At 43.2% G+C, this 19,239-nt stretch overlaps 1 protein-coding gene and 1 pseudogene across 2 annotated transcripts in view; one reads left to right on the top strand and one right to left on the bottom strand.

Moving 5' to 3' along the window:
- Positions 1-19,239, bottom strand: part of CHST8 (carbohydrate sulfotransferase 8) — a 141,631-nt gene that overhangs the window by 91,600 nt on the left and 30,792 nt on the right. The window lies entirely within an intron of this gene.
- Positions 6,132-7,498, top strand: LOC122691973 (annotated as a pseudogene). Its single transcript, XR_006340549.1, has one exon. The product of XR_006340549.1 is annotated as a Y-box-binding protein 1-like (transcript).

The raw sequence follows: 19,239 nt of genomic DNA, 5'->3' as shown, positions 1-19,239 counted from the left end.
AATCCCTGGGTCAGGAAGATCCCCTGGAGGAGGGTATGGCAACCCACTCCAGTATTTTTGTCTGGAGAATCCCATGGACAGAGGACCCTGGCAGGCTATGGTCCACAGAGTCGCAAAGAGTCAGACATGACTGAAGCGACTTAGCACACATGGACCACTGAAAGGATGCTGGCCTTGACTCAATGAGCTGGGGAGAGAAGAAAGACATTATCTGACTTGATTTCAGCAGGACCCCTCTGGCCATGTAGGTAGGTAGGCAAGGGCAGAAACAAGCAACAGGCAATCATTAAGAATCCAGGTGAGAAATTTCAGCTGCAACATGAAAATCCATGTCTGCCATTCTCAGGAGAATTGGCACTTTTGGAAGACAGCTTTATTAGGATGTTGAAAATTACACGTTTTTACTTTGATGCTCAGATATCACTGTGTGTCTCAGGTCCACTTGCTGAGCTTTTCTCATGTGAGTATTCTGGATCCTGAAAAAAACTGTAAGTTACTCTTCACCTCAAGCCTGGCCCTCCCAGCTGGTTTTCATACCCAGAAGTGCAGGAAACTCAGCTGCCTGGTATATGTGAGCAAAATGGAAATGAGATAAAGAGATGTACAGTGATGACTGAGCAGGCCCAGAGTGGCCAGGTTGCCTGGGTCCAAATCCCAGCTCCATCACTCATCAATTCTGTAGCCCCTGAGCAAGTGACTTAAGTTCCCCATGCCTCAGTTTTCTCATCTGCAAAATGGGGGTAATAATGGTTGCCTCCCCAAATTGTTATAAGGACTAAATGGGCAATAAAGGTGATGCTCTTAGAGAAGGGCCTGGCACACAGAGAGTGCTCCGTCACATTAGTGGCTGCTTTGGGGAAGACAAACAGAGATCCCCAAAAGTGCTTCTTGCCAGGCAAATCCATCAACCTGGACCCAGAGAAACAACTCCTTCTAGCAAAGCCTGAATGTCAGCAAGAAATGGGAGCTGTGGAAGCTTCCAACAGGGGTCTCTGAGAAATGTCTCAGGGACTAAGGCTATAGGCAGACCTACAGAAAAATGTGGCGTTTCTGGAAAGGGCTTCCACGAAACTGGCCCTCGAGCACTTCATCAAGAAGGGAAAATGAGCAGCCATTCCGAGCACTACGCCTCTGCAGCCTGTGCTGGCCTTGGGCTACCTCTACTAGCACGTGTCACGACGAGCAATGGGGTTGATATTTATTCTGAAGTTCTGTGTTTGCAAAACTATTTCAATCATGTCTGCTGACTGTGCCGAAAACTTCAGAATGATCAATTTCGTAAGTTCAATGCAGTTGGTCTTTTCCCTGATGATTAAGAATATAACACGCTCAGTCGTTCAGTCTTGTCCGACTCTTTGCAACCCTCTGGACTGTAGCCCGCAAGGCTCCTCTGTCCACGGGATTTTCCAGGCAAGGATACTGGAGTGGGTTGCCACCTCCTCCTCCAGGGGATCTTCCCGACACAGGGATAGAACCCAGGTCTCCTGCATCGACTGGCAGATTCTTTAGCACTGAGTCACTTGGAAAGCCCCCAAATATGGTAACGTCTACCTTCAGCCCATTTATTCACCAAGCGCTTTTGACAATTTCAGTTCAGACCTAGAAAACCCAGTGGGCAATCCAAATTCTTTGACATGCAAATTTCCACAGAATTAAGGAAACAGCAGGGCATCCAGGGCATTGGGTGGGTGTTTCTGGTTGTTGTGAGGTGTTTTTTTTTTACAAAATTAATTATTTTGCTAGCAAGGTTGAAGTCTTCTTTAAAAATTGGCAAACGCTGAAACTTGGCAGAGAATGATGGAGTATATTCTGAAAATATTTATGAGGCTTTCCCTTGTATACACACACACACACACACACACACACACACAGAGTCCTTTGCTTGAATTTGGCATTGCAAGAACACCCCTAATGGAAGTCTAATATTATTTTCCAATTCGGCTCATTTACTTCGAAGAAATTTGACTCCAGTTCAGAGACATCATCAATTCTATTGGTAGTCCCCAAGGCTTAGAAGAACAGCATTTCCTCTCAGATTGGCTCCTGAGCAATGGATCACACACATCTAGGTAGCTATGAATGGTTTCCTTTATCACCCATTCATCACAACTAATAGCCAAATAATAGATCTGACCTTTTGCAAAACTTTTAGCCTGCCACCCTCGTAATGGATTTCCTCCAGGCTATGTTTTCAGCTTCTTCACTAAGGCGAGGTCTGGCTGCCCTCAATGTAGATTTCATGGGAGTTTCTAAAAGGCGAGAATCTGTATCCTTGAAGTGTGCAAAAGTTTTGCACAGGTTGGTGACAAGATCCTGATAATGCTAGTTTCTTTCATGTGCAGCAGAGAATGACGTTTTACAGGGGAAAATTAGACCCACAGGCTTTAGAATAAATTTCACGTGATCTTGGCCCAACATTTTAAGCTATGAGGGTGGTTTGGCATGACTGCCCAGAATTTGCCAATGCCTCAAGGAAGGTGCACCTCATCTTTGCACGACAGATAAACCTACCCGTGCTATAAACCTCATGCATCATTATCATTAGCTCTGCCCCAGAGAGAGCCAAAGAAAGCAAAACCTGACGCTCAATTTGATTTGCAGATTGCAGTGTCACCTCCAGGGCCAGCAGGCAGAGGGTGGGGGGGCAGGCCAGGCACCCATCCACACACAGGCTCCAAGAAGCAGGAATGCGGCTGTGGGTTTGTTTTGCATAAAAAATAAAAAAATCACCACAGTGCACTGTGGTGATGGAAATGATTTTACTTTGACTTCCAGCTTGTGTAGTGTTAGGACCAATTTCAAGTCTTGGAAAGGATAGAACTGAAGATGTAACAACCTCACAGTCCCTTTTTTCTGATGCTCTTTAGTAAAAACAAAAATCAAACTTTTCCCCAAAGCATATCCTCACTGTAAAACAGAAAGCGCATATGTTTATGATGTGTAATGGGAACTACAGTACACATGGGCAACATAAACACACAATAACAGCCAACAATATACATAACACAAGTGTCAGAGAGCAAAAGCTCAGAATCTCTTTCACTCAAAATTCCAGAGTCCCACCTGCCAGGAGAATTGAGAGAAGCTTTCCTTTCTATGGCTTGATTATGAAAACCTAATTTTATACTTTGAACCATCTCCACAAAACACCTCTCCAATGACAAAATATTCTTTTTCAAGCCTTTCAAATCCTCCTCTCCCTCCCCAGATACTGATACACCTGCTGGAGCTTCATCTGCCTGTCCCTCTTCCTCCTATCCCCATGGAGAATTACTACTGTCGACCCTCTGGGGAAGGTGGTGAAACAATACCACTTGTTTTTCCAAACCCTAATTGCACAGAGACCTTCTTTCCCTCCCCCACAAAGCCACAGTGCCTCTTCCCATCTTGGTCAGGACCAAGCCCCACATCCATCGAGCTGGAGGGTGGAGTTCGCCAAGGCTGTGTGTTCTCTTAGCCACAAAGGCTCTCACAAGGAAGGCAGTGGCAACCACCAAGGACCTACTGCATAGCACCAGCAACTCTGCTCAGGATTACGTAACAACCTAAATGGGAAAGACGCTTGAGAGTCCTTTGGGCTGCAAGGAGATCAAACCAGTCAATTCTACAGGAAATTGATCCTGAATATTCATTGGAAGGGCTAATGCTGAAGCTGAAGCTCCAATACTTTGGCCACCTGATGCGAACAGCCAACTCATTGGAAAAGACCCTGATGCTGAGAAAGGCTGAAGGCAAAAGGACAAGGGGGCGACAGAGAATGAGATGGTTGGATGGCATCACCAACTCAATGGACATGAATTTGAGGAAACTCTGGGAGATACTGGAGAACAGAAGATCCTGGCGTGTTGCAGTCCATGGGGTTGCAAAGAGTCAGAAATGACTTACTGACTGAACATCAACAAGTGAGGAAAGAATTGGAAAAAGAGGAGATATATGTATATGTATAATTGAATCACTTTGTTGTACACCTGAAACTATCACAACATTGTTAATCAACTCTACTCCAAAATAAAATGAAAAGTTTTTTTAAAAAGGGAGGCAGAGGCTTAAGCAGTATGCCTAGTATGGAAAACCCAGGGTCCCCAAGCTCTAAGCCTCTATCCCCTGGCAACAATCACTCAGACGCAATTTAGTTAATTCCCTTCCACATCTCAGCACTCATGGCAGCCTTCCCACATACAATAGCAGAGGGGGCAGAGTCAGGGGCATGGAGGGACCTCAGAATCATCCTTTCTCAAGCCGAGACAATTAAAAACCAAGTGTCAGATTTGCTCTCTGACACGTGCAGGGTTATGGCCACTCTTGTTCTTCCCCTCAGGCCCTGTTGTTTTAAGATGATATGAGGTGACTCTAAAAATGGCCACTATTTCTCCACCAACACAAAGGCATAAATCACTACATCTTTGGTGCTTTCTTCGTGGTATTGATTCTTCTGAGAACGAAGGCAGATGGTTCCGATATGGCATCATCTCATATTCCCCCAGCCTGATTTATAGGTTTCCTTGTGCATTACCTGAACATAAACCAGTCTTGCATTATTTCTCGCATGCTTGTCAAATTAAGGTAAGATATTCTTGTTGACCTTTAAACCTTAAAAAAAAATGTTAAATATGCCTGAGACATTTTCCGGCAAGCATAAAAATGAGCTGGGTCTTCAGATGCCAATTAAGAGGATGTAATTATGAAGGGGATCGTTGTCTGTGCTTTGGGTAATGATTTAATTTTAGTTTTAACGTGCTCACTCAATGGAGGAAAAGAAAATAAGCTGGTTACGAATAGTTTCGTGAAAGAGACGAGAACAATTTGGCACCATTTGTCTGTCCCTTAATTTACCAAAATGGGAAGGCGCTGGGGGAGCTTGGCACCCCAGCCTTCCAGAAGGAAAGGAACGCTTCTTGAAAGGTGCAGAGAGAAGCAGCAGTGGCAAGAACCAAAATAGTGACTAGGCGGCCGTTTGCTGTGATGTTATCAAACAGAGCCGGCACCAGCCTTCAGGCTGTGCGAGGGTGTGAATTGGATCTAACTTGCAGCAGGGGAGGAACTTCCATTTGGGCGCTGCGTTAAGGCTTTCTCCGACGTTGTTTCTCCCTCTGCCCTTCCCACAATCAAGCCCAGAACCAGGAAAAGAGTCTCTGGGCAACATCCACACAAGGCTGGCTGTTGTCTGCCGGGACACAGACACAATGAATGCACCATTCACTCTTCTTCTACAAACTCCACTCTTCAAGGCTAAATGATGTTGGCTGCACCTAAGTGGTCTAGCCTCGGTATGTACAAACCTAGGAGTGCACACATGCGTAGCCCATGAGGCTGACTTTGGCATGTTTGAGGTCCCTTTCAGAAAAACACCCACTCAATGAACTTTAATCATTTATGAAACTAGTATGGAGGTTAAAAGACAAAAGTAGTAAAAACAACTGTGATCACAACAATTAGTTAAGGGATACACCAGATAAAAAGATGTAAAATGTGACATCAGAACCATAAAACATGGGGAATGGGGGAGGAATAATGTTAAGCTTTGCAGTGGGATCAAACTTAAGTTGTTATCAACTTAAAATAGACCATTACAGCTATACGTTGTTATGTGTAAGCCTCATGGTACACACAAAGCAAAAACTTATAGTAAATATGTAAAAGATAAAGAGAAGGGAATATGAGCATACCTCTAAAGAAAGTCATCAAATCACAAAGAAGGCAAGAGAAGATAGGAGCAGAGAAGCACTATAAAACAGCCAGAAAACAAAGAATAAGCACATAACTATCGATGATTACTTTAAATGTACATGAACTAACTTCTCCAATTGAAAGACATAGAGGGAATTCTCTGGTGGTCCAGAGGTTAAGACTCTGTGCTTCCAGCGCAGGGGGTGAGGGTTTGATCCTTGGTCGGGAACTAAGATCCCGCATAACATGTGGTGTGGCCAAAAAAAAAAAAAAGACATAGAAAGGAGATAGATACAAGAACAGACTCATCTATATGCTGCCTACAAGAGACTCACTTTGGATGTAGGAATACATGTAGATTGAAAGTGTAGGGTGGGAAAAGATAATCCATGCAAATGGAAACCAAAAGAAAGCTTGAATACATCACACAAAACAGACTTTAAAACAAGGGCTGTAATAAGAGTTCGATCGGTAGCGGGAGCGGAGAGCGGACCCCAGAGAGCCCTGAGCAGCCCCACCGCCGCCGCCGGCCTAGTTACCATCACACCCCGGGAGGAGCCGCAGCTGCCGCAGCCGGCCCCAGTCACCATCACCGCAACCATGAGCAGCGAGGCCGAGACCCAGCAGCCGCCCGCCGCCCCCCCCCGCCGCCCCCGCCCTCAGCGCTGCCGACACCAAGCCCGGCACGACGGGCAGCGGCGCAGGGAGCGGCGGCCCGGGCGGCCTCACATCGGCGGCGCCTGCCGGCGGGGACAAGAAGGTCATCGCAACGAAGGTTTTGGGAACAGTAAAATGGTTCAATGTAAGGAACGGATATGGTTTCATCAACAGGAATGACACCAAGGAAGATGTATTTGTACACCAGACTGCCATAAAGAAGAATAACCCCAGGAAGTACCTTCGCAGTGTAGGAGATGGAGAGACTGTGGAGTTTGATGTTGTTGAAGGAGAAAAGGGTGCGGAGGCAGCAAATGTTACAGGCCCTGGTGGAGTTCCAGTGCAAGGCAGTAAATACGCAGCAGACCGTAACCAGTATAGGCGCTATCCACGTCGCAGGGGTCCTCCACGCAATTACCAGCAGAATTACCAGAATAGTGAGAGTGGGGAAAAGAATGAGGGATCGGAGAGCGCTCCCGAAGGCCAGGCCCAACAGCGCCGGCCCTACCGCAGGCGGAGGTTCCCACCTTACTACATGCGGAGACCCTATGGGCGTCGACCACAGTACTCCAACCCTCCTGTGCAGGGAGAAGTGATGGAGGGTGCTGACAACCAGGGTGCAGGAGAACAAGGTAGACCAGTGAGACAGAATATGTATCGGGGTTATAGACCACGATTCCGCAGGGGCCCTCCTCGCCAAAGACAGCCCAGAGAGGACGGCAATGAAGAAGATAAGAAAAATCAAGGAGATGAGACCCAAGGTCAGCAACCACCTCAACGTCGGTACCGCCGCAACTTCAATTACCGACGCAGACGCCCAGAAAACCCTAAACCACAAGATGGCAAAGAGACAAAAGCAGCCGATCCACCAGCTGAGAATTCGTCCGCTCCTGAGGCTGAGCAGGGCAGGGCTGAGTAAATGCCGGCTTACCATCTCTACCATCATCCGGTTTAGTCATCCAACAAGAAGAAATGAATATGAAATTCCAGCAATAAGAAATGAACAAAAGATTGGAGCTGAAGACCTTAAGTGCTTGCTTTTTGCCTGTTGACCAGATAACTAGAACTATCTGCATTATCTATGCAGCATGGGGTTTTTATTATTTTTACCTAAAGACGTCTCTTTTTGGTAATGACAAACGTGTTTTTTAAAAAAAAAAAAAGCCTGTTTTTTCTCAATACACCTTTAAAGGTTTTTAAATTGTTTCATATCTGGTCAAGTTGAGATTTTTAAGAACCTCATTTTTAATTTGTAATAAAAGTTTACAGCTTGATTTTTTCAAAAAAAAAAGTCAACAAACTGCAAGCACCTGTTAATAAAGGTCTTAAATAATAAAAAAAAAAAAAAAAAAAAAAAAAACAAGGGCTGTAATAAGAGACAAAGAAAGGTACTACAGATAAAGGGGTGAATCAAATAAGAAGATATAACATTTGTAAACATTAATGCACCCAACATAGGAGCAGCTAAATATATAAAGCAAATATTATCAGACCCGAAGAAAGAGATAGCAATACAATAATAGTAGAAGACTTTAATACCCCATTTTTATCAATGAATAGATCATTCAGACAGAAAATTGATAAGGAAACATTGGCCTTAAAAGACATATTAGATAATACAGACTTTCTTAAGTATGTTTACAGAACATTTCATCCAAAAGTAACAGGTTACAAACTGTTCTCAAGTGCTTATGAAACATTTTCCAAGATAGATTATATGTCAGCCACAAAATAAGTCTTAATAAGTTAAGAGGATTAAAACCATATCAAGCATCTTTTCTCACCATCATGTTATGAAAATAGAAATCAATTACATGAAGGAAACTGGAAAACTCACAAATATGTGGAGATTAAACAACATGCTACTGAACAACCAGAGGGTCAAAAAAAATAAAAAAAGAATTTTAAAAATACTTGAAACAAATGGAAATGGGGCATATCAAAATTTATGGGATTCCCAGAAGCAGTTCATGGCAATAAATGCCTACTCAAAAAGAAAGAAAAATCTCAAATAAACAACCTAACTTCATACCTCAAGGAAATAGAGAAAGTACAAATGAAACCCAAAGTTAGTAGAAGGAAGGAAATAGAAAAAATTAGAGAAGAAATGAATGAAATATGGGACGTCCCTGGAGGTCGGGTGGTTAAGAATTCACCTTCAAATGCAGGGGACATGGGTTCAATTCCTGGTCATGAAACTAAGTTCCCACATGCCACAGGGCAACTAAGTCCATGCTCCATAACTAGAGAGAAGCCTGCATATGGCAACTACTGAGCTCATGTACTCTGAAGCCCTCAAGCTGCAATGAAAGATGCTCCATGCCACAACTAAGACCAGATGAATACACAAAATAAACAAATGTATTTTTTTAATTAATGAAACAGAGATTAAAAAGACAGTAGAAAAGATCAATGAAACTAAAAACTGGTTCTTTGGAAAGATAAACAAAATGGACAACCTTTAGCTAGATCTACCAAAAAAAAAAAACAGACATGACTCAAATAAATAAAATCAGAAATGAAAGCGAAAACAATACAACTGATACCATAGAAATATAAAAGATCAGAAGAGACTACTATGAACAATTACACATCAACACATTTGAGGACCTAGAAAAAAACTGGTAAATTTCTAGAAATATACAACTTGTCAAGACTTAATCATGATGAAAGAGAAAATCTGAACAGATCTTCCCTGGTGGTTACGAACCCACCTGCCAATTCAGGGCACATGGGTTCGATTCCTGCTCTGGGAAGATTCTACATGCAGAGGGGCAACTGAGCCTGTGGGCCACAGCTACTGAGCCAGTGCTCCAGAGCCCACATGCCACAACTACTGATGCCCGTTCACTCTAAAGCTCATGCTCTGCAACAAAAGAAGCCACCACAACAAGAAACCCACACACCGCAACTAGAGAGTGGCCCCCGCTTGTCACAACTGGAGGAAGCCCATGGGCAGCAATGAAGACTCCAGCACAGCCAAAAATTAAATTTATTAGTTAATTAAAGGAAAATCTGAACAGACTAATTATTAGTAAGAACATCGAGTCAGTAACCAAAAACCTCCTAACAAACAAGAGTCTAGGACAAGACAACACCCCTTCTGGTGAATTCTACCAAACATTCAAACAAGAATTAACACCAATCCTTCTGAAACTCTTCCAAAAGACAAAAGAGGAAGGAACTCTTCCAAATTCAAGGCTAACATCGCTCTGATACAAAAACCAGACAAAGATGCCACAGGAAAAGAAAACTACAGACCCATAGCTCTGGTGAACACAGATGCAAAATTCCTCAATGAAACATTACCATACCGAATTCCACAATACGTTAAAAGAATCATATATCATGATCAAATGGAATTTATTCCAAGAATGCAAGGATGGTTCAATGCCTGCAAATCAGTGTAATAAACCACATTAAAAAATGGAAGATAAAAATCATTTACCCATCTCAATAGACAAGTAAAAAGCATTTTACAAAATTCAACATCTATTTATTACTAAAAACTCTCAACAAAATGAGTATAGAGAGAACATACCCCAACATAATAAAGGCCATATATGACAAGCTCACAGCTAACATCATACTTTGTGGTGAAAAGCTGAAGATTAGGAAAAAGGCAAGGATGCCCACTCTCACTACTTTCATTCAACATAGTATTAGAAGTCCTAGCCACAAAAAATAGGCAAGAAAAATTAATAAATAAATAAAAGGCATGCAAATTGGAAAGGAATAAGTAAAACAGTCACTATCTACAGATTGACATATTATATATAGAAAACCCTAAAGACACATCAAAAGCTGTCAGAACTAATAAACAGATCCAGTAAAGTTGCAGGGTACAAAATTAATACATAAAAATCTGTTGCATTTCTATATACTAAAAAGGGACTATTAGAAAGAGAAATTATGAAAAACAATTCTATATAATTACATCAAAAATAGAATAAGTTAGTTTAACCAAACAGGTGAAAGACCTGTATACTGAAAACTTATACAGGTTAACATAAGAAATTGAAAAAGACACGAATAAATGGAGAGATATTCCATGTTCAAGGACTGAAAGAATTAATATTGTTAAAATACTACCCAAAGCAATCTACAGACTGAAGGCAATCCCCATCAAAATTCCAATGACATTTTTCACAGGAATAGCAAAATAATGCTAAAATTTATATAACACCATAAAAGACAACAAATAGCCAAAGCAATCCTAAGAACTGGAGTAACAATCTTAAGATACCCGGAGTAACAGGCAAATTTGGCCCTGGAGTATGAAATGAAGCAGGCCAAAGGCTAACAGAGTTTTGCCAAGAGAACTCACTGGTCAAAGCAAACACCCTCTTCCAATAACACAAGAGACGACTCTACACATGGAAATCACCAGACGGTCAATACCGAAATCAGACTGATTATATTCTTTGCAGTCAAAGATGGAGATGCTCTATACAGTCAGCAAAAACAAGACCCGGAGCTGACTGTGGCTCAGATCATGAATTCCTTATTGCAAAATTCAGACTTAAATTGAGGAAAGTAGGGAAAACCACTAGACCATTCAGGTATGAGCTAAATCAAATACCTTACGATATACAGTGGAAGTAACAAATAGATTCAAGGGATTAGATCTGATAGACAGAGTGCCTGATGAACTATGGATGGAGGTTTGTGACACTGTACAGGAGACAAGGATCAAGACCATCCCCAAGAAAAAGAAACAGCAAAATGGTTCTCTGAGGAGGCCTTACAAAGAGCTGAGAAAAGAAGAGAAGCTAAAGGCAAAGGAGAAAAGAAAAGATATACCCATTTGAATGCAGAGTTCCAAAGAATAGCAAGGAGAGATAAGAAAGCCTTCCTCAGTGATCAATGCAAAGAAATAGAGGAAGACAACAGAATGGAAAGACTAGAGATCTCTTTCAGAAAATCAGAGATACCAAGGGAACATTTCATGCAAAGATGGGCACAATAAAGGACAGAAATGGCATGGACCTAACAGAAGCAGAAGATATTAAGATGAGGTGGCAAGAATACAAAGAAGAACTAAACAAAAAAGATCTTTATGATCCAGATAACCACGATGGTGTGATCACTCACCTAGAGCCAGACATCCTGGAATGTGAAGTCAAGTGGGCCTAAGAAAGCATCACTATGAACAAAGCTAGTGGAGGTGATGGAATTCCAGCTGATTTTAGGATTTCAAATCCTAAAAGATACTGCTGCTAAAGTGCTGCACTCAATATGCCAGCAAATTTGGAAAACTCAGCAGTGGCCATAGGACTGGAAAAGGTCAGTTTTCATCCCAATCCCAAAGAAAGACAATGCCAAAGAATGTTCAAACTACTGTACAATTGCACTCATCTCACAAGCTAGGAAAGTAATGCTCAAAATTCTCCAAGCCAGGCTTCAACAGTATGTGAACTGTGAACTTCCAGATGTTCAAGCTGGATTTAGAAAAGCCAGAGGAACCAAAGATCAAATTGCCAACATGTGTTGGATCATAGAAAAAGTGAGGTAATTCTAGGAAAACATCTACTTCTCCTTTATTGACTACTTCAAGCCTTTGACTGTGTGGATCCCAATAAACTGTGGAAAATTCTGAAAGACATGGGAATACCAGACCACCTGACCTGCCTCCTGAGAAATCTGTATGCAGGTCGAGAAGCAACAATTAGAACTGGACATGGAACAACAGACTGGTTCCAAATCGGGAAGGGAGTGTGTCAAGGCTTATATTCTCACTCTGCTTATTAAACATATATGCAGAGTACATCATGAGAAACGCTGGGCTGGAAGAAGCACAAGCTGGAATCAAGACTGCCGGGAGAAATATCAATAATCTCAGATATGCAGATGACACCATCCTTAAAAGCGAAGAAGAATTAAAGGGCCTCTTGATGAAAGTGAAAGAGGAGAGTGAAGAAGTTGGTTTGAAACTCAACATTCATGGCTAACAAACATATGAAAAGATGCTCAACATTGCTTATTATTAGAGAAATACAAATCAAAACTACAATGAGATATCACCTCACACCAGTTAGAATGGCCCCCATCAAAAACTCTACAAACAGTAAATGTTGGAGAGGGTGTGGAGACAAGGGAACACTCTTGCACTATTGGTGCGAATGTAAATTGATACAGCCACTATGGAAGATGGTATGGAGATCCCTTAAAAAACTAGGAATAAAACCAGCATATGACCCAGCAATCTCACTCCTAGGCATATACCCTGAGGAAACCAAAACTGAAAGAGAAACATGTATCACATTGCTTATTGCAGCACTATTTACAATAGCTAGAACATGGAAGCAACCTAGATGTCCATTGACAGAAGTTGTGGTATATATACACAATGGAATATTACTCAGCCATAAAAAGGAATACATTTGAGTCAGTTCTAATAAGGTAGATGAACCTAGAACCTATTATACAGAGTGAAGTGAGTCAGAAAAAGAAAGATAAATACTGTATTCTAACACATATATACGGAATCTAGAAGAATGGTACTGCAGAACTTATTTACAGGGCAACAATGGAGAACCAGACATAGAGAATAGACTTGTGGACATGGGGAGAGGGGAGGAGAGGGTGAGATGTACAGAAAGTAACATGGAAACTTACATTGCCATATATAAAATAAATAGCCAACAGGAATTTGCTGTCTGGCTCAGGAAACTCAAACAGGGGCTCTGTGTCAACCTAGAGGGGTGGGATGGGGAGGGAGATGGGAGGGAGGTTCAGAGGAGAGGGGATATATGTATACCTATGGCTGATTCATGTCGAGGTTTGACAGAAAACAGCAAAATTCTGTAAAGCAATTATCCTTCAATTAAAAATAAATTAATTAAAAAAACTCAACATTCAGAAAACCAAGATCATGGCATCCAGTCCCATCACTTCATGGCAATAGATGGGGAAACAATGAAAACGGTGAGAGACTTTATTTTGGGGGGCTCCAAAATCACTGTAGATGGTGACTGCAGCCATGAAATTAAAAGACGTTCTTTGGAAGAAAAGCTATGACCAACCCAGAGAGCATATTAAAAAGCAAAGACATTACTTTGTCAACAAAGGTCCGTCTAGTCAAAGCTATGGTTTTTCCAGTTGTCATGTGTGGATGTGAGAGTTGGACTATAAAGAAAACTGAGCACCAAAGAACTGATGCTTTTGAACTGTGGTGTTGGAGAAGACTCTTGAGAGTCCCTTGGACTGCAGGGAGATCAAACTAGTCAGTCGTAAAGGAAATCAGTCTTGAATATTCATTGGAAGGATTGATGGCTGAAGCTAAAAGTCCAATACTTTGGCCACCTGATGCGAAGAACTGACTCATTGGAAAAGACCCTGATGCTGGGAAAGATTGAAGGTGGGAGGAGAAGGGGACGATAGAGGATGAGATGTTTGGATGGCATCACCAACTCGATGGACATGAGTTTGAGCAAGCTCCGGGAGTTGGTAATGGATAGGGAAGCCTGACATGCTGTAGTCACTGGGGTTGCAAAGAAACACGACTGAGCGACTGAACTGAACTGAATCTTAAGAAAGAACAATGCTGGAGGCATTATGATCTCTGATTTCAAGTTATATTACAAAGCTATGGCATTTAAAACAGTATGGTGTTGGCATAGAAACAGACACATGGATCAATTGAACAGAATAGAGATACCAGAAATAAACCCATGCATACCTGGTCAATTAATTTATGACAAATAAGCCAAGAATATATAATGTGGAAAAAAGTCTTATCAATAAATGCTGTAGAGAAAACCAGACATCACACGTAAAAAAAATGAAACTGAACCACTATCTTACACCAAACACAAAAATTAACTCAAAATGGATTAAAGACTATAAGAGGTAAAATCATAAAACTAGAAGAAAACATAGTTTGCAAGCTCCTCAACATACGCTTGGTGATGATTTTTTGAATCTGACACCAAATGCCAAAGTAACAAAAACAAGTTCATAGATAAAAGTAATGGACTTGGTGGTTGTCGGAGGTAGGGGGTGGGGGATAGGAGAAATAGTGAATTCTTCTGGGGGAAGTTATAAACTAATAAATTATTTAAACTAAAAGAGAAGGAATTTTTAAAATACCCACTTAACAGTCAACCTCGAATTAAATCTACCCCCAAAGCTCACTAAGATAACAAAAGGATCCCACTGATAATGCTCAGCTGCTATTGGAGCCCTGTCCCCATCCTGTCTCCATATCTTGCATGTATGCACAGCAGCTGTCTGCACCCCTCTCCTCCGAAGGCGAAATGCCCTAAATCCCTTCTCTCCTTGCATCAGGCTCTGAGTTCCATGGCCTGCCCAGCCACTCTCACCTTCCACTCCCTTCTTTTCTCTGCTGTGATAATTCTGCATTTTCCTGGGTAACCCTGTTCCCTCTTTCTTCAGGGCTTCCCTTGTGGCTCAGCTGGTAAAGAATCTGCCTGCAATGCAGGAGACCTGGGTTTGATCCCAGGGTTGGGAAGACCCCTTGGAGAAGGGAAAGGTTACCCCCTCCAGTATTCTGGTCTGGAGAATTCCATGGACTATACAGTCCATGGGGTCGAAAAGAGTTGGACATGACTGAGTGACTTTCACTTTCTCTTCCTTCCAGGAGCGATGTCCTCTGTCTTTCTTCCTCTCATGACCTTGATTACCTTAACTACACGAAGGCCTGGGAAACACCAGGCAGACAGAACTCTCCTTATGAGGCCGGGAGGAGGGGATGCTGGGGTGTCCGCCTGTCTGAGATTGCTTCCCAGACACATTTATCTGCAGGCATCTGTATGTGTATGTGCATACACACACACACACACACACACACACAGACACATGCATGAGTGCTCATTCAGTGTGAAAGGGAACACATACTTCCTAGTGGTTCCTTGTCCCCCCTGGTCACACGGGGCATGAAGTGCTCAGTTCCAGACACAAGTGCTCCATCTCAAGCCGTGTGTCTAATTCACATGGCCCACATAACTGAGCACTAATGCATCTTTCCTGTCCTGCAGCCCATGGTGCTCAACCTCAGCCCTGTGACCCAGGAGAAAACAGGGTAAGACAGAGGGGTTCCGATGCCCCAGTTAGAGGGCTGAGGCTGGTCCCAGGAGAGGCCTGGTTTTCAGCAACCAGCTTCAGGGAAGCCACTTGTCTCTTCCCAAACCTGACGATGTCACTCACCTGCCTCAATTTGACCCTGTCCACCACCTCCCCAGGGCTGGGCAGGCCACTCAGAGCCCTGTTCAGGCAAACAAAGCTTACAGAGTGCAACTGTGTGCAAGCTCAGGCCACTCCCAGAGCGGCAGAGGGTTGGGGAGCACCTCTCAGAAAGCTTGCTTCCCCAGAGGAGAAGTCCTCACACTCCTTCCTGGGGCCTGGCAGCCAAGCCTCCCCTGGTCGAGCTGAAAGAAGCTGCAGGACAGTGCTTAAGAAAAACAATGGTTTTTCTTTTCCCTTTGGCTTTGCAGATCCTCATTTGTTTTTCAGAAGGATGGTTTTGACTGGATTTCTAAAATATTTCTATTTGCCTTTTCTCCCTACTTTCACACCCACCTGTGTCTTAAGGATCGATTAAACCCTGCTATGTGCTACATGCTAAGCCACTTCAGTCATGTCCGACTCTTCAGGACCCTATGGACTGTACCCACCCAGCTCCTCTGTCCATGGGATTCTCCAGGCAAGAATACTGGAGTGGGTTGCCATGCCTCCTTCAGGGGATCTTCCCAACTCAGGGATCAAACCTGCATTTCCTACGGCTCCTGCACTGCAGGTGGATTCTTTACTGCTGAGCTGCAGGGAAGCCCAATTAAACCCCTAGGAGTCAGCCAACTATGGCCCACAGGTCAAAACCCACCAGCAATCTGTTTCTTTAAATAAAGTTTTATTGGGACATAGCAATACTCATTCACTTTCGTATCATCTATGGCTACTTCATGTTCTGACTGCAGAGTTGAGTAGTTTCAGCAGAGACCTTTTGGCTCACAGAGCCTAAGATATTTGCTACCTGGCCTTTTAAGAAAAGGTTTGCTGACCTCTGACCTGAACTACACATATAATTCACTTATAAGTCATCAATCAAGTAACCTTTTGAGATATCCAATAATATTCTTGCCTGGAAAATTCCAAGTACAGAGGAGCCTGGCAAAGGGCTGCAAAGAATCGGACGCAACTGAGCATGCATGCACACACCACACCACACCACACATGCACACACACACACACACACACACACACACACGAGCCATTCAATACCATCACTCAAAGAAATGAAAATCCCAGAAGCTCAAGGTAAACCATATAGAATCCCACTTCTAAATCCATACATCTCTTAAAATGACACACATACACAGGAATATATTCTCATAGGAAAAAAACTTCAAACAATACAATTAAAGACCATTTTGAAAGCTCCCCAATCCTGGGATAATTGGGCACAATTCCTTCCAGACTTCTTTCTAGCTATGTATTTTTAATTATGTAAATACAGAATATACAGTTTAGGCTTTTTTGCATGCATAAATTTTTTAGCCGTAAATGTACATAAGTACATACTGTTCACAGTCTGCTTTTTAACTTAACAATACGTTTTGGACATTTTTCCCAGACAGTACATACATGCTTTTTAACCATCTAGAAAATTTGAAGATTGGGTGTTGCAGATTCTAATCTTAATGCACAGAAACATCTGGAGTGGCCACTGAACTTAGCATAACCAGCTCTCCTTCTTCCCAAGAAAGAGGAGCCAGTGTCCACAGGTCAGGTCAGAAAGCAACCTTTCAGCTGATGCACTGCAGGGCCCTGGCACACACACACACCCCATCTATTTGAAGGCAACTCCCCACCCCTGAAAGCCCTGCTCCTCCTCTACAACTTGTGCCCCGTCAAGGAGTCTTTGCATGACCCTCAGCCCCTCCTGGCAGAGTCCCTAAGATCCATGACTCCAAAAACACCATTCAAAGGAGCTATTTGAAAGGAGAATCACTGTGAATTTAAATGACTTTCTCAGAAGCTTGACTTTTAAAAAAGGAAGATGAATCTGGCCCTTGCAAATAAAAAACAGATTGAGAAGCTGAGCTTCGTGGAGTGACTTAAACAGGCATTCAGAGCTGGCACCCACTGGGAACAGTGCGGCAAAGGCGGGCGACAGGAACACGCAGAGCCTGGAACTTGGCTCATGAGCACCTACCTCCTCCCACCTTTGAATCTCCTCTTCATTGCCCCCTGCCTTCATTATCACCCCTACCTTCACCTCTTCCCTTTATTCCACAAACCCTCACTGAGCACTGCACCCGCTATGTGCCAGCTTGTATATACTGCCCTTGAAGAGTTCCCAGCGATTCCAAGACAGTCCCGATGCCAAGACAGTCCCAAAGCAAGGGACCAAGGCGTGTGGCTCTGGTCTGGGAAACGGAAGAGCCCTGTGCCTAGGACATCAAGGTGAGAACTGAAGGAGGAGTGGGGCAAGTGAGGATGGTTGAGGGGTATGAACCTCTCCCACCAGATGCATGCGATTTTCCCTTTAAAAAAGATCCACTCTGGAGACTCCCCTGGTGGTTCAATGGCTAGGACTACATGCAGGGGGTCTGGGTTCAATCCCTGGTCAGGGAACGAGATCCCACATGCCACAACTAAGACTCAGCATGGCCAAATAAGTAAATAAATATTAAAAAGAGATCCACTCCCGCTGACAGCGAACAGATCTGTGGGAGGGAGCTGCTGCGCTCATCCGCTCCATCTACCCCGGGGAAGCATGAGCGGTGCCGGGTAAACACTGGCCATAGGCACCGGGGACCCCACACACTGGGCCGGGGGTATACAGACTGCAGAGAAGCGCATGGCTGGGAGGTGGGCACTGCCTCTCTCCTGAAGCTCCAGCCATGATGGTCCCGCCATGGACACACACGGGGCTCAACCTCACACACACAAGGGGCTCAACCTCGGGTTGGGTCCCTCTTCCTTCATTGATTGGATTCAAGACCAGTCTGCCAGCTCCACACAGCTTCTGTGCCCTCGCATGGGGGCTGGCGGTGCTAGAAAACTTCCTGCCATGAATGCGTGTATAGACGGACGTCATTCACCTGGGGAGTCTGGGGCTAAGGAAGGAGGTCAAGCTGAGTAACGAAAGAACATTCATGCCTGGAAAAGCAGTTGTTGGAAGGAAGAGGACTTCTGTGTTAAGGATGACAACAAACACCATTTGTCGAACTTCTTTCCTTCCAAACTTCCACTGAAAGGATCAAATAAATTTAGAAACGGGCAGGGTGGGAGTTTGAGCCTGTGTCCATGAAGGAAATTTGGTCAGGGCACGAAAACAGACACGGACAGGAATTCCAGCCAGCCCAGTGCAGTGGGCAGCCTCTGGGAGGTCAGGGTGCCTGGAAGAGTCCAAGGACCACAAAGGAGGTCCAGGAAAGCTTCAGGGGGACGCCAAGGGTCAGCCCCGTGGAGTGATCTCCACAGATGGGTACTAATACATCTCACAACATAGCTTCAGGGTCTATAAAGCAAATGATCAAGGAAAAGGAGACTTGACATTTCCCCAGTCGTAAAGGTTTTTAACACTTTTCAAACGATAAATTATGCAAACAAAATTAAGTGAGAATATTAAAGGCTTGACTAATAAAATCTGGCACTCCCTCTCACACCTTTGTGCTCAGCGAACAGAATGCAATTTTCTCAATCTCTCTCAGAATATTTAGAAATATGGGCTTATATTAGACTACAGAAAAAAATCTCAATAGAAGTCATTATTTTACCATGATGCAATAAAAATAGAATCTAACAAAAAAGAGAGAGGAAAAAATGTTGGCTACAGCATTGCTTTTAATAGAAAAAAGTTCAAAAAATATAAATTTCCACTAGTAGAAGAATGTTTAATTAAACTTTGGTCCACCAAAACTCTGGAATCCTATGCAACTGCTGAAAAGA

Source organism: Cervus elaphus, chromosome 4 (assembly GCF_910594005.1).
Source record: "Cervus elaphus chromosome 4, mCerEla1.1, whole genome shotgun sequence".
Lineage (NCBI taxonomy): Eukaryota > Metazoa > Chordata > Mammalia > Artiodactyla > Cervidae > Cervus > Cervus elaphus.
The sequence above is the reverse complement of the archived record's forward strand: the minus strand, read 5'-3'. Positions and strand labels throughout refer to the sequence as shown.